The following is a 12,601-nucleotide window of genomic DNA, read 5'->3' on the forward strand; positions in this document are numbered from 1 at the left end:
CAGGTGAATAAGGACCCTCAAGTGCATTTCCCATAGAGGATTGAATCAGCTGCGTCTTCTGGTGCTAGGGCCACTAGCTGAGCCTGCATCAGCAGCACCTGTGCTAAGCTCCCGCCCACTCATTAGTGCCACATTCCACACTTGCCACTCTTCAATCCAAGCTCCACCAAGCTATAAGAAAGCTCCTTTTCAAATACAATTCAGGTGATATCCTTCTGCTTAAAACATTCCTGAGTGCTTCTCAGCAAACGTGGAATACATTTCACTTTTTATTATGATCTCTGCAGCTCTGCCTCCCCAGAGCCTCTGTGCTACCTTCCTCCTAGATCATCATTCTCCAGATACAATGTTGGCTCGTAGCTCCTTGAACATCATACGCTCTTTGCCGGCTCAGGGACCTCACACATGCTCCTCCATCTGTGTGGATCTTGCTGCATGACCAGCTTCTTCGATAGCTTTCCATCTCAGTTTCAATGTGCTGTGTATCTTTGGAGTGCTCTTTCCTGACCACCTCAGCACACCACTCACTGTGGAGACTTTCTACGTCACTCCTGCATTGTTTCTTCTAACACATACTATAACTTGCAACTATTCCATTTGTTTACTGGTATTTTATTGTTGGTCTTCACCTCTGGAATACAAATGCATATAAGCCTGGAAGGGCTGAGGCAAAGTCTCTGTTCCTTGCTGAATCCCCAACCCCAAGAACTGTGCCTGACGTGGACAAGGCGCTCACTAGATAGCTGTTAAATGGATAACGTTCCGCAAAAGCTTCACTGTCAGAAAGAGTAATCAGAGCTCTACATTGTTTCACATTTTATAAGCTATCAGAAATATTTTTATTTAATTTAAATCTTTTAAGAGACGGCTGCAGCAGAAAAGCAGCAATTATAATAGCACTCTCAACCCAGAAGGGACATCAAGCTTTTAGATTGTGAGAAACAAGAATAATTGAAAATTGGAAAGGAAAAAATAAAAGTGTGTGTGTGCGGCAGGTATGGGCACAGCAAAACAATCAGTGAGTTGAGTTCAGTTATTTGTGAAAAGATTTACAATAATTCTATTTGCAACTATCATGACCTCCTACCCTAGCCATGATTTTGGAAGTCCCACGATTACACAGATCGTGTTTTGTGAAACTTATATAAACACTTAGTTTAAAGTGTGTCACGTAAAACAGATACATTAATATATCTCTGGTATATTCCTATGATGGAATGCTTTTCAGCCTTAAAAAGGGATGCAATTCTGACCTACTACAGCCCAGATGAGCCCTGAGGCCATTATGCTAAGTGAAATAAGCCAGTCATGAAAGAACAAATATTGTATGACTCCACTTAAATGAGGTGACTAGAGTAGTCAAATTCTTAGAGACAGAAAGTACGATGATGGCTGCCAGGGACTGAGAGGTGGAGAATAGGGAGTCAGCATTTAATGGGTACAGAGTTACAATTTTGTAAGAGGAAGAAGTTGTGGAAATAGATGGTAGTGACAGTCACACAACACTATGAATGTTCTGAATAGTACTTAATGGTACACTAAAATAGTTAAGTTGGTGAATGTTATATTATGTGAGTTTCATTGCAATGAAAAAAAGCACCCCCCTCTCACAAACTTCCAACTTCATTCTTTACTTGGTACCTTCATTCTCTCTTATCTCTCTCACTACTTTAATTTTACATTTTCTTACTGTGTTGCATACATTCATTTGACTCAGCTTGAATCTTTTCTGGAACTAAATATAGAATGCATATCTTTTAAAAACTTGCACTGAACTGATGTCAGATGTGCTGGAGTAGAAAGGATAAAATGCCACCTTTATGGATGAAAATTAGCCACTGATTCCACAAAGAGAAGCTTTAACAGTAGGGACTCATATGTTGGTGACAAAGGATATTTTGCAAAAGTCCTCTTTTTAACCTTTAAGTTCAGGGGTACAAGTACAGGTTTGTTATGTAGGTAAATTTGTGTCATGGGAGTTTGTTTTACAGATTATATTTCATTACCCAGGTATCAAGCCTAGTACCCATTAGTTATTTTTCCTGTTCTTCTCCATCCCTCCACCCTCCACCCTCCACCTTCTGAAAGGCCCCAGTGTGTGTTGTTGCTCTCTATGTGTCCATGTGTTCTCCTCATTTAGTTCTTTTTACAAAATGATGAACGTACAGTCCTATCATGTGAACCAGAAACTGGTGAAGCTGGTGACCTCAGAACCAGTTGGAGGGTTGCAGTCTTGGAAAGCCAATGATTACCACTGTCATCATTGTCAGCTATAATCTGCTCTCAGCTCCTGAGGGGCGAGGGACCTCCATAAATGCTTGTGGATTGATAAATAGGATGACGTCTTAATGGCATGCATGCTGATTTTGTGATGTAGGTGATTAGAGAAAAGATGGTAAGCAATTAATACATTTGATGGCAACTGGAATTGTGTTCCCCTCCTAAGCAATGGTGTGTGGGCAGCCTCTGGTACAAAGAGAGGAACTTTGAGAAACAGGGTGCAGGCTGCTGTGTTCATGATGCTCAGGGAGCACACAGACCCGCCCTCCATGGGATGCCCAACCAGATGTGTTCCTCGATGGGGTCCCCAGCCCTTCCTCTCTGCTCTTGGGACCATACCCCATCAGGTAGCAGAAAGCTCAACTGCTGCTCCCCGTGTCAGCACGGCCCTCACTCCTGTACTGCAAGTCCCTTCGAATTCGGCATCTTTATACCAGTGTGTGCTTCACGATGACTTTGTTCTCTCTCTTCTGGCTTTGAATTACCAAAGCAACAACAACAACAACAGCAACAAAAACCCTTTCTATAGTGTTGCTTGAACATATTTATGCATGAAGTCATCCTGTGCATTTCTCATTCGTTTGTAACAATTAACACTGCATTGCTGACATCAAAATGCAATGATTAAGGAACAGGGAAGGAACTGAGGTTGTTCGGTGGTGCTAGTTCGCTACTTGGGCGATCTAATAGCAGATGCATATAATGTGCGTCTTAGGAAACAAAAGGGTACACTGGAAATGGCCCAGGGAGAGGATTTTGCTCTTGGGCCCAGACGTTCCTGCTGAGCAGTCCCGTGCCTCATGACCCAGCAGTGGGAGGGGCTTCTTATGACGGAGGCGACCTCCCTGGAGAGGTCACAGCCTGGCCTTTATGAAAGGCAACATGGGGACTTTTCCTCGGTTGAAAATAAAGAAAGTGTTATTTTTGATTTTCTAAAAACCTGTTTCTGTTGGAGAATTGATTAGAAGCCAGTGGCTGTGGGCTCTCTGAACAGGTATTCGTGACATCGCTGGTGTTTCCAAGCGGCTCCTTCGATTGACTTTTTCCCTCCATTTGGCCACTCTGCACCTTTTGTGGCCCACATGGTAGGTGCTGTTTCTGCTGTTAGCAGAGGATGTGAAGAACAGGCTGACAGCCTTGGTTGTGCTTAGGCCTTAAGCCCAAAGTGAGGATGTTCCACTAAGATGTTTTAAAAACGTGACAGCCTCTTAAAAAATGACTGCTGTATAGAGAAAATCATGGAAATCACAAGAGGCGTCACTCAGGGCTGGGGGGATTGTTGTGACTTAGATCGGAGAGTCATCGGGCATCCAGGCAAAGGTGACCTCTGAACGAGCAGGAGAACTGTTCGGTTCTGAATGGAACAGAAGGAGGTCAGGGAGCTGTAACAGCATGTGCAAACGTCAGGACTGTGAAGGAAAGGGCTGGGGGCACTGGGGGCAGAGGTGCTGGGAAGTATGATTGAGGAGGAAGAGTCCCTGTTCTTAGTTTCTGAGTTCTTTCCAGGGTCTTTTCTTAGATTAACCCATATAATCTTCACAAAATTCCTAGAAAATCATTATGATTTGTATCCCCATTTTACAGATGAGATGACTAAGGCTTGAGAAGTTAAGCAGATTTCCCAGGTCACACAGCTGGCTCGTGGTGAAGCTGGGCTTTCTCTCCTGGATACTGCAATGCAGGTGATTAGCCACTAGTCTCATGCAGGGATGGTGCAGAGCCTGAGGGAGCACATGCAATGGTTTCCACGTGCATTTGTGAGAGGTCACTCCGGCTGCTGAGTAAATAATGGATGAGAGGCCGGGGGCAGTGGCTCATGCCTGTAATCCCAATACTTTGGGAGGCTGAGGTGGGTGGATCACCAGAGGTCAGGAGTTCAAGACCAGCCTGGCCAACATGGTGAAACCCTGTCTCTACTAAAAATACATGGTGGCGCACACACCTGTAATCCCAGCTACTCGGGAGGCTGAGGCAGGAGAATCGCTTGAACCCAGGAAGCGGAGGTGGCAATGAGCCGAGATCATGCCATTGCACTCCAGCCTGGGTGACAAGAGCGAAACTCCGTCTTAAAATAGTAATAATAATAATAATAATAATGATGATGGATAATGATAATAACGGATAAGAGAGGGGTAAATGGGGCCAGTCAGGAAGTTTTGTGAGCCAAGTGGGAGATCACTGGGGGTGAGAACATGAGGGCTGTGACGGGGAGGAGGGAAGTGGGTGTGATTGGCATACACCTGGTGGTAGACCCAGTGCTGGAGAGACATCCAGATGCCTTTCAATGCTCTGCGTGGGGCCCGAAGGTGAAGGACGGTGACGGCAGAGATCAGGGAACGGAGGCTGCGGAGGGAAGACAAGGTGCTCCGGTTTGAACTTGACGAGTCTGAGATGCTTGAGGAATGTCCACGTGGAAATGCTACCCTCTCCATAGGTATGTGACAGCCACAAAAAGTGTGGACCTAGGGAACATCAGCACAGATTTAGGAGTGGCTGAGACCACAGGAGAAAATGTAGAGGCAGAAGAGGACACATGCAGGACTGACACCAGGCAGTGAGCAGAGCTGCCCGGCAAAGTACCTATGGCCGGAAAGAGTGGCTTAGGGACATGACCAGGGACTAGCAGCATGGAGACTTTGCAGCAGCCCGACTCGTGGTGAGAGGCAGCTGACCCTGGTCAGCACCGTGCAAGGGGACCTGACGGGCTCCAGCAGAACCTGCACCCGTTGGTCCATCTGCCTTTCTCTGACCCAGCAAATTCTCAAAGGGCTTGACAGTGCCTTGCCGTGCGGGGCAACCCCTTCCAGCCAGTGGGCTTTGGCCTGTTTTCTCCTCACTATATGCACCAATATTACCCCATTTTATGGTTGAGGAAATCGGGGCACTAAAAGTCAAATAACTTGACCTTTGCTCTGTGCTGGTGGCCAGCTGGGAGGTGGCCTCAGCTCTCACTGTTACTACCCAGCACTCTCGTGCATGTTAAAACAACACCTTGGACTCCACGCATGTGAACTGTCCTTGGAAAGTCCTAGAACTCCTCCAGTGTTCAGCAATTCTGTTTTCCCTTTTGCTCTCTCTTGTGGGGAATCCTTTACTAATTGCCTGTCTACCTTTCTCCATCCGCCTCTGGGTTCACAGGAGCGCCACACACACACACACACACATATACTGTACACACATACACACACAAACACACATGCACACACACATATACCACACACACACATCCACACACAAACACACATCCACACACATACACATACCCATGCACTCAGTCACATTCACAGATAAAAACACCCACACACACACATTCACACACATACACTCACACAGTCACATTCACACACATGCACTCACAGGCACTTCACACATATACACTCACACACATTCAGACACAAACACACATTCACACACATACACCCACACACTTACAGTCACACATACACCCACACACTCACATTCACACACATATGTCCACACACTCACATTCTCACACATTCACACACACTCATACACGTTCACACACACGTTCACACACATACACACACATACACACATTTACAGTCACACATACACTCACACTCACATCACACATACACACACTCACATTCACACACATACACCCACACACATTCAACACACGCATATGCATTCACACACACACATTTACAGTCACACATTCACACATACACACACTCACATTCACACACATACACCCACACACATTCAACACACGCATATGCATTCACACACACACCCACACATTTACAGTCACACATTCACACACATTCACACATACACACACTCACATTCACACACATACACCCACACACATTCAACACACGCATATGCATTCACACACACACATTTACAGTCACACATTCACACACTCACATTCACACATACACACACTCACATTCACACACATACACCCACACAGATTCACACACATATACTCACAACACTCACATTCACACACATACACTCACATTCACACACACATCAAACACGTATACCTATGCTCACACACATGCATTTAACACACCACCCATACATACACAGATACTTTGCGTGTGTAGTTTACATATACTTTTTATTAATTATGTTTAGTTATAAATCTCAGAACCCATTTTGTGAGGAGAAAATACACAGTCTCCTATCGCCCGTGACGTGAGTGTTGCCTTACACAGTAAATGGGTCTTGAGAGTTGAGGGAATTCTTCACACACCCTAATTGATGTGCTGAAGCTCTGCTCTGGTTCGAGAATGTGCTCTGAATAAACTGACGAACTTTGCTTTCTTCACAAAAGACACTTGATTGGAGGTTGCCATCTAATTATTCTGAAAATACCACGGGGCTGCAAACTTTAGGCGACACTTCTCTGCCCAGATGACTAAGGTTTTTCAACCCTGTCATATCCCCCAGAATAGAAGGAAGAATTTTCTCTTATTTAAAGAACGATAGCCAATAAAAATAAGTTGATTAATTTAATATAATCCATATTTAAATTGAGCTGGATGATCATTCTTAGTGTTGCAGTTTAACAGTGTAACTGAAGGGCGTAGATCGTTGTTTAGACGAGAACTTTATATTACACAGATAAAATAATTTACTGGTAATTTTAAACAGTCATAAAAGGAGATATGAAAAGTGTTTTTTATTGCTTTTTTAAAAACCACACATTCATGCAATGTGTATGTATGTGTGCACATGTGTAAAATTCTGGTAGAATAAAACACATATATAAAAATGTCTTTAACAAAATGATAATCCCACCCTATGTAGCTCTCTTGTACAGCATGGTGCCTATAGTTAATAATAATGTATTGTACACTTGAAATTTACTGAGAACAGATCTTAAGTATTCTCATCTCTCTCTCTGTCTCTCTCTCTCTCACACACACACACACACACATACTCTCGGAAACTCTGTAAGGTGATAGGTTAATTAGCTTAATTGCAGTAATCATTTCAAAGTGCATCAAACCATCACATTGCACACCTTAAATATACACAACTTTTGTCAATTATACGTCAATAAAGCTTGAGAAAATGATAATCATACCCCAGGTGACTTTTTTTTTAACATCACCATTTGCATATGGGATTAGTCTAAGTACATAAATTCATTTGATTTGAGTCTTACTTTCACCAAATTAGCTTGATTTAGTGTGAAAACTGACCAATTTTACTGGTAGTTTGGAAGCTGGTAAAAATTACAGCTTTTATTTTGAGTGTGTGAAGGAAACTTTTGTTTTTCAATATGCCAAATATATTTATTTTTAACTCAGGAAAAAAACATTTTTCTTAAGCTTAAGCATGATGTATACTTAAGCAGAATTTGATAACCCACTTGGATTCCAACAATGGTTTTAAACCTGAGATTGGTCTCCCCTCATTCTTAGTCAAAAGCGTCTATGACGTATAATATCTTTATTTTTTAATTGCATTTTCCTGGTTGCAAGAACAGGAGAAACCAGGAGGTGATCTGCACGCCTCACCAGCCTGAAGTCCCAATTAGGATAAGTGATTGCTCTTGCCTGGTCCTGAGTTCTAGCTGGCAGGACTGAAGGGCATTGCTGACTCCATCTTAGGCTTAAGGCACATTGAAGTTTGTGCTCGATGGTTGAAAATGTGCTTTTAACATCAAGTAACATTTTCGTTTTCAAAAATAAAAATTGTCCTCTTTCCTAGCTGCTGAATTTGCTTTGTAAAGCGAGGGAAACATAAATGGGAATCATGGCCTGAGCTTTACAATGTTAGGAACATTTTAACATTATTTATGGCTTGTCTAGAAGACTTTCTTTTAAAGAGAAAAGAATGCGACTGATTAATGAACAAAAATAGCTTATGCTTCACACAGGTGACTGTTCTAGAATGTTGCTTTTCTTTCTAAACTCATGCCTGGGGGACATGGTTCCAAGATAGTCATGAAAATGGAGAAATGGATTCTATACCCCTATATTTCTACAGTCTTCTAGATATTTCTAGAGCCTCTTGTTAAGCCTCCATAATATCCTCAATTCTGTTTCCTGATGCTTTTCACTACACACATTGCCCAGGTCTGCTCATGTGCCTTGGAGCTCACTGGGTGACAGAGGGGATTAGAGAAATTGATGTTTTTGAATGCTGGTTGTGCCAAAATAAGGTCAAATGTGTTTTTAGTGCAGTAGTAAAGCTCTACATCTTTTGAGCTGGGTGATTTTGGACAAGTTACTTAACCTCTCTGTACCTGGTTTCCACATTATTAAAATGAAAGGACAATAATAGCTTCTTCATAGAGCCGTCATGGAATTTAAATAAGATAATACAAATGCTTAGAGCAATGCCTCTGTAAAGCAGAAGTTAGTACGATGAGCTTTGTTCTTTTTGTTTCACTCTTATAGTGCCAAGAAAGATTTTCTGAAGTGGCAACAATTAGCATGAGCCCTGACTCTAGGATCCTCATTTACTGTCCATGGTGCAATGTACTGATACCCAAATCTTGTATGCAATCAAACACAAGGCAGACAGATGCCAGCGAGGTGCTGGGGGACGGGGAGCCAGCCTGCTCTGCAACCCTCCCACACCTTCATCTCTTCCAAGTCAACACTTGCTAAAGGCATCATCGCAACGTCAAGGTTTTTGCACTCACTTATATGAGCCAGGGCTCTGAAAGCTGCCTATTTAGAAAGGAGACATACTGAGATATAAAGAGCTTCAGAACATAAAATGTTAACTGCAGGCAAATGCCAAATGCTTGTATTCATAAGAGAATCACATAAAAACAAAAATATGAAAGCTCAGCTTCTGACCATCTTTCCAGGTCTTGGGACCACACACCGGTGTTATTAACCAACAACACATTTTTCTGCTAAAGTGACCAACCAACACACCTCTGGGACTGAAAAGCATGTAGTCTATTGGGTTCTGCAATTCAAGTCATTTTATTAATTCAGATTATGAATGCTAATCAGCTTTTCAAAAAATGTTGTTTTTCCAAGCAGAGTTTTAAAAAGTGTTAACTCTGAGCTGTTATGAAGATGGCGATGAAGCACTCCTTAAAAATCTTTACTTATGCAAAACTATTGACAAAATTGTAAAAGAAAAATTAAACAGAGCATGAGGCTTATGAGGCAGGGGACATAGGGCAGCCAAGCAGTCTGCAGATGGACACAATACCAGCAAGCAAAGAAGAGCCAGCTCACATACTTAACATACTTGCAGCCAGAAAATTGCTGCTGCGCCCAGGGCCAGGACCTGGGACCCAGCTTGCTCTCCATTTGGCATTCCTTGGTTTCAGATCTGTGATCTTAAAGCAGTAGCAAAGATTACCGTCATTGCTGCTTATCCACTGAGATGAGTTTTCTTGTAACAAATGATATATTATTTAAATTGATTTTAGCTATTTCATGGAAATTGCTTTATAACTCCAAGGTGTCATTACTGGTTCATATAGCAACACAATTGCTGTGTGTATTCTCTGTAAAGACACTGTGAAGGAAATGGGTATGTGTGTCATGGGCCATTAATAATAAATGAGGCAAAAGCAATTTGCTTTGCACATTTGCACATAATCATTTATATGCCCTTGCAGCAGGTGTGTGTGTGTGTGTGTGTGTGTCCTCTTGTAATTGTGCTTTTATACCAGAGATTTCTGCATGTGGCTCCTTTCAAACCTGATCCCCAGTACCTGCTCCAGCATAATGATGCGGTGGTTTTGGGCAAAACATTTCTTTTCCTCCAGGCCTCAGTTTTCTTATTTGTAAATTCAGAACTAGCTAGATCCTGAGGCCCTTTTGCACCCCTAAACCTGTGTCATGCAGGCTGTCCTGCCTGCCCACTCAGCTGTGTGAATGCTGGGACTCATTTCCACAGGCACCAGAGGAGAGCCTGCCTACAAGCACAAGGATTTCTTGATCCAGATCATAGCTTTAACACATTTTCTCTTAGCCACAGCTTCCTATCCCAAATGGAAATTTCTGTACAAAATTTAAGAAATGATTCCATAACTGAGGTTTTAATAAAACCTCAGGAGAAGTGAAGGTGACTAGAGTCTAGATAATGGGACACAGTGATTCGAAGCCATAAATGGCAGTTTTCAGGCAGGACTTTACAAGTTGCTCTTGGCTTCAGGTTTCTCACCTGGAAAAGGTGCAGACACAGCCTCCTGACATTAGCCAGTCACCTGAACACTTTTACTCTGAAGCGAGGTGCAGTTTGGGGACGGGGACCGCACATGCTTTGCACACGGTGACACAGCAACAGAATTTCTGGCCTCAAGAACTCCTAGCTACAGAATGAAAAAGAGGCCCAATCCCCAGCCTTCTGGTGTAACCAAGTCTGTTTTCCAACATGCAGCTGTCCACCAACCCTCACGTGTGAGTGCCAATGACAAGGCCCTCCTCCTGGAGCCTTATAGGAGCTGTTTGAAGAACCTGTGTTCACCCATTCCCCTCCTGATTTAGAGACCCACTGAAAAACACAGGGATTAGAGAACAAGTCATTAGCTTAATTACTGGACAAAGCTGGCTTGGAAAATGTGGTGAAGATAGGCAGTCCCCATGGCCCTGGGGTTCAGGCCTGAATTAGGCAAGGTGCATGCATACACCAGGACACAACCCCCTGTGTTACTCGGGGCAAGCAGACCTGAAGGTGTGGGATCAATGATTTCTTCCCAGAGCACCTGCTTGACACATGACTCCTGAGCCCAGCAGGAGAGGCTAGCAGAGTAGGCAGGAGCTCTCCATGAGGAATCCTGAGTCCAGGAAAAGAGAATGAAGTGTCCCTCTGACCTCTCAGCACCATATTGTTTCCTCAAGCCTGCCTTATAAATTTCCTCCATTGTGACCTGGCTGCTGCAGACCAGCCCTCCTGTGGTCCCAGAGAAGGGATTTGAGCCCCTGCATTAGTAGTTGCCTTGCTGTTTGTGTGAAGCATCAACTCAGATCCTCTGTGTCTGGTGCAAAAAGATTTCCAGAGAGATGTGTCCTCCTCCTCTGTCTTATTTGCTGTTCTGCCTTGACCACCATCTGCCTGGGATCCTCTGTGCACATCTCTTCTTTTATGTATCTCTTTGCTTTGTGCATCTTGGCTCACCCTGGTGCTGTAGATAGTACAAGATTGATTTGCTTGGGCATTTTTTTTTTTTTTTTTCAGATGGAGTCTCGCTCTGTTGCCCATGCTGGAGTGTAGTGGCCTGATCTTGGCTCACTGAAACCTCCGCCCCCTGGGTTCAAGCAATTCTCCTGCCTCAGCCTCCCTAGTAACTGGGGTTACAGGCACCTGCTACCACCATGCCTGGCTAATTTTTGTATTTTTAGTAGAGTTGGGTGTTGCCCAGGCTGGTCTCAAACTCCTGACCTCAAGCAATCTGCCTGCCTTGGCCTCCCAAAGTGCTGGGATTATAGGCATGAGCCACCGCGCCTGGTCTGCTTGAGCAATTTTTAAAAAGGAATGGGCTAATTATCTTTAGATTTCATTTCATCTATTTATATTTTTGATGTGAAAAGCATGTTTAGTCTTAGATCTACCATTTTTTAGGTATTTTCGTCTGAAAGCTTCCATTTTTGCAATTTGCTATTTGATCTGTGCTTGTTTTATGTATAGAGGATTGCCTATGTCTGATTTCTTTCAGAAAATTTGGAAGTCATCTATCTACCGAAAAAAAATCAAAATATTTCACACCAACATATATTTCTTTGACTTATTTTGAAATGGCTTCCAGAGGGCCAGAAAACAGAAGTGACTCTGCAAGCCTGGCTTTTGTAGGGGGAAATTTGCATCCGTAAATAAGCTGCATTAATACGGTTGGGCTTTCCCTTGCCTGGATCTAGGAAAGACAAACTGAGTCTAACACCTTAAATATCTGAAATAAACATTTACCTTCTATTCTCTCTAAGGGCTGCTATCTGTGAGGCTTTATCTACATAACAAGACCACCTTTACCAGCTAGGCCTCCTTTTCTCCCCTTCCCACACCCTGTCCTGCCACTAAAACCTGATTTACCACCATAACCTGTTTTTGGTTATGCTCTCAGCCTGCAATCTTTCTCCCAACTCAAGGTAGTATAAAAGCTTCTGAACTCCATTGATGGATTGGGTCTTCATTCTGAAGCCTCCTATGCAGACATGTTAAATAAATTTGTATATATTTTCTCTATTAATCTATTTTTTTGAGTTAATTTTTCAGCCAAACTTCAGGGGTCCAAGGGCTCTGCCCTGTTAAAGCAAGATAAGTATGGCTTGAGAAGGACTCTGGTACTCTATATCTGAGTCCTTGCGGATGAGCCATAACCTCACTTAATAGATAGAAAAGATTGAAAACCTAACTTATGAGTATG

The 12,601-nt window shown here is 43.1% G+C and overlaps 1 protein-coding gene across 21 annotated transcripts in view; it reads left to right on the forward strand.

Moving 5' to 3' along the window:
* DIRAS2 (DIRAS family GTPase 2) overlaps positions 1-12,601 on the forward strand; it is a 160,628-nt gene that overhangs the window by 75,638 nt on the left and 72,389 nt on the right. Inside the window, exons 5-7 of one of the 21 annotated variants that reach the window (XR_004443364.1) lie at positions 3,275-3,962; positions 4,531-4,714; positions 8,667-11,395. The exons of 18 other annotated variants lie outside the window; for them this stretch is intronic. The gene's annotated coding sequence lies outside the window, so the exon portion shown is untranslated. Of the gene's footprint in view, positions 1-3,274; positions 3,963-4,530; positions 5,559-8,666; positions 11,396-12,601 lie in introns of those variants that run through there. 2 more of the 21 variants (XR_004443363.1, XR_004443362.1) reach the window with 2 other exon arrangements.

This window comes from Trachypithecus francoisi, unplaced genomic scaffold (assembly GCF_009764315.1).
Source record: "Trachypithecus francoisi isolate TF-2019V2 unplaced genomic scaffold, Tfra_2.0 Lachesis_group16, whole genome shotgun sequence".
Lineage (NCBI taxonomy): Eukaryota > Metazoa > Chordata > Mammalia > Primates > Cercopithecidae > Trachypithecus > Trachypithecus francoisi.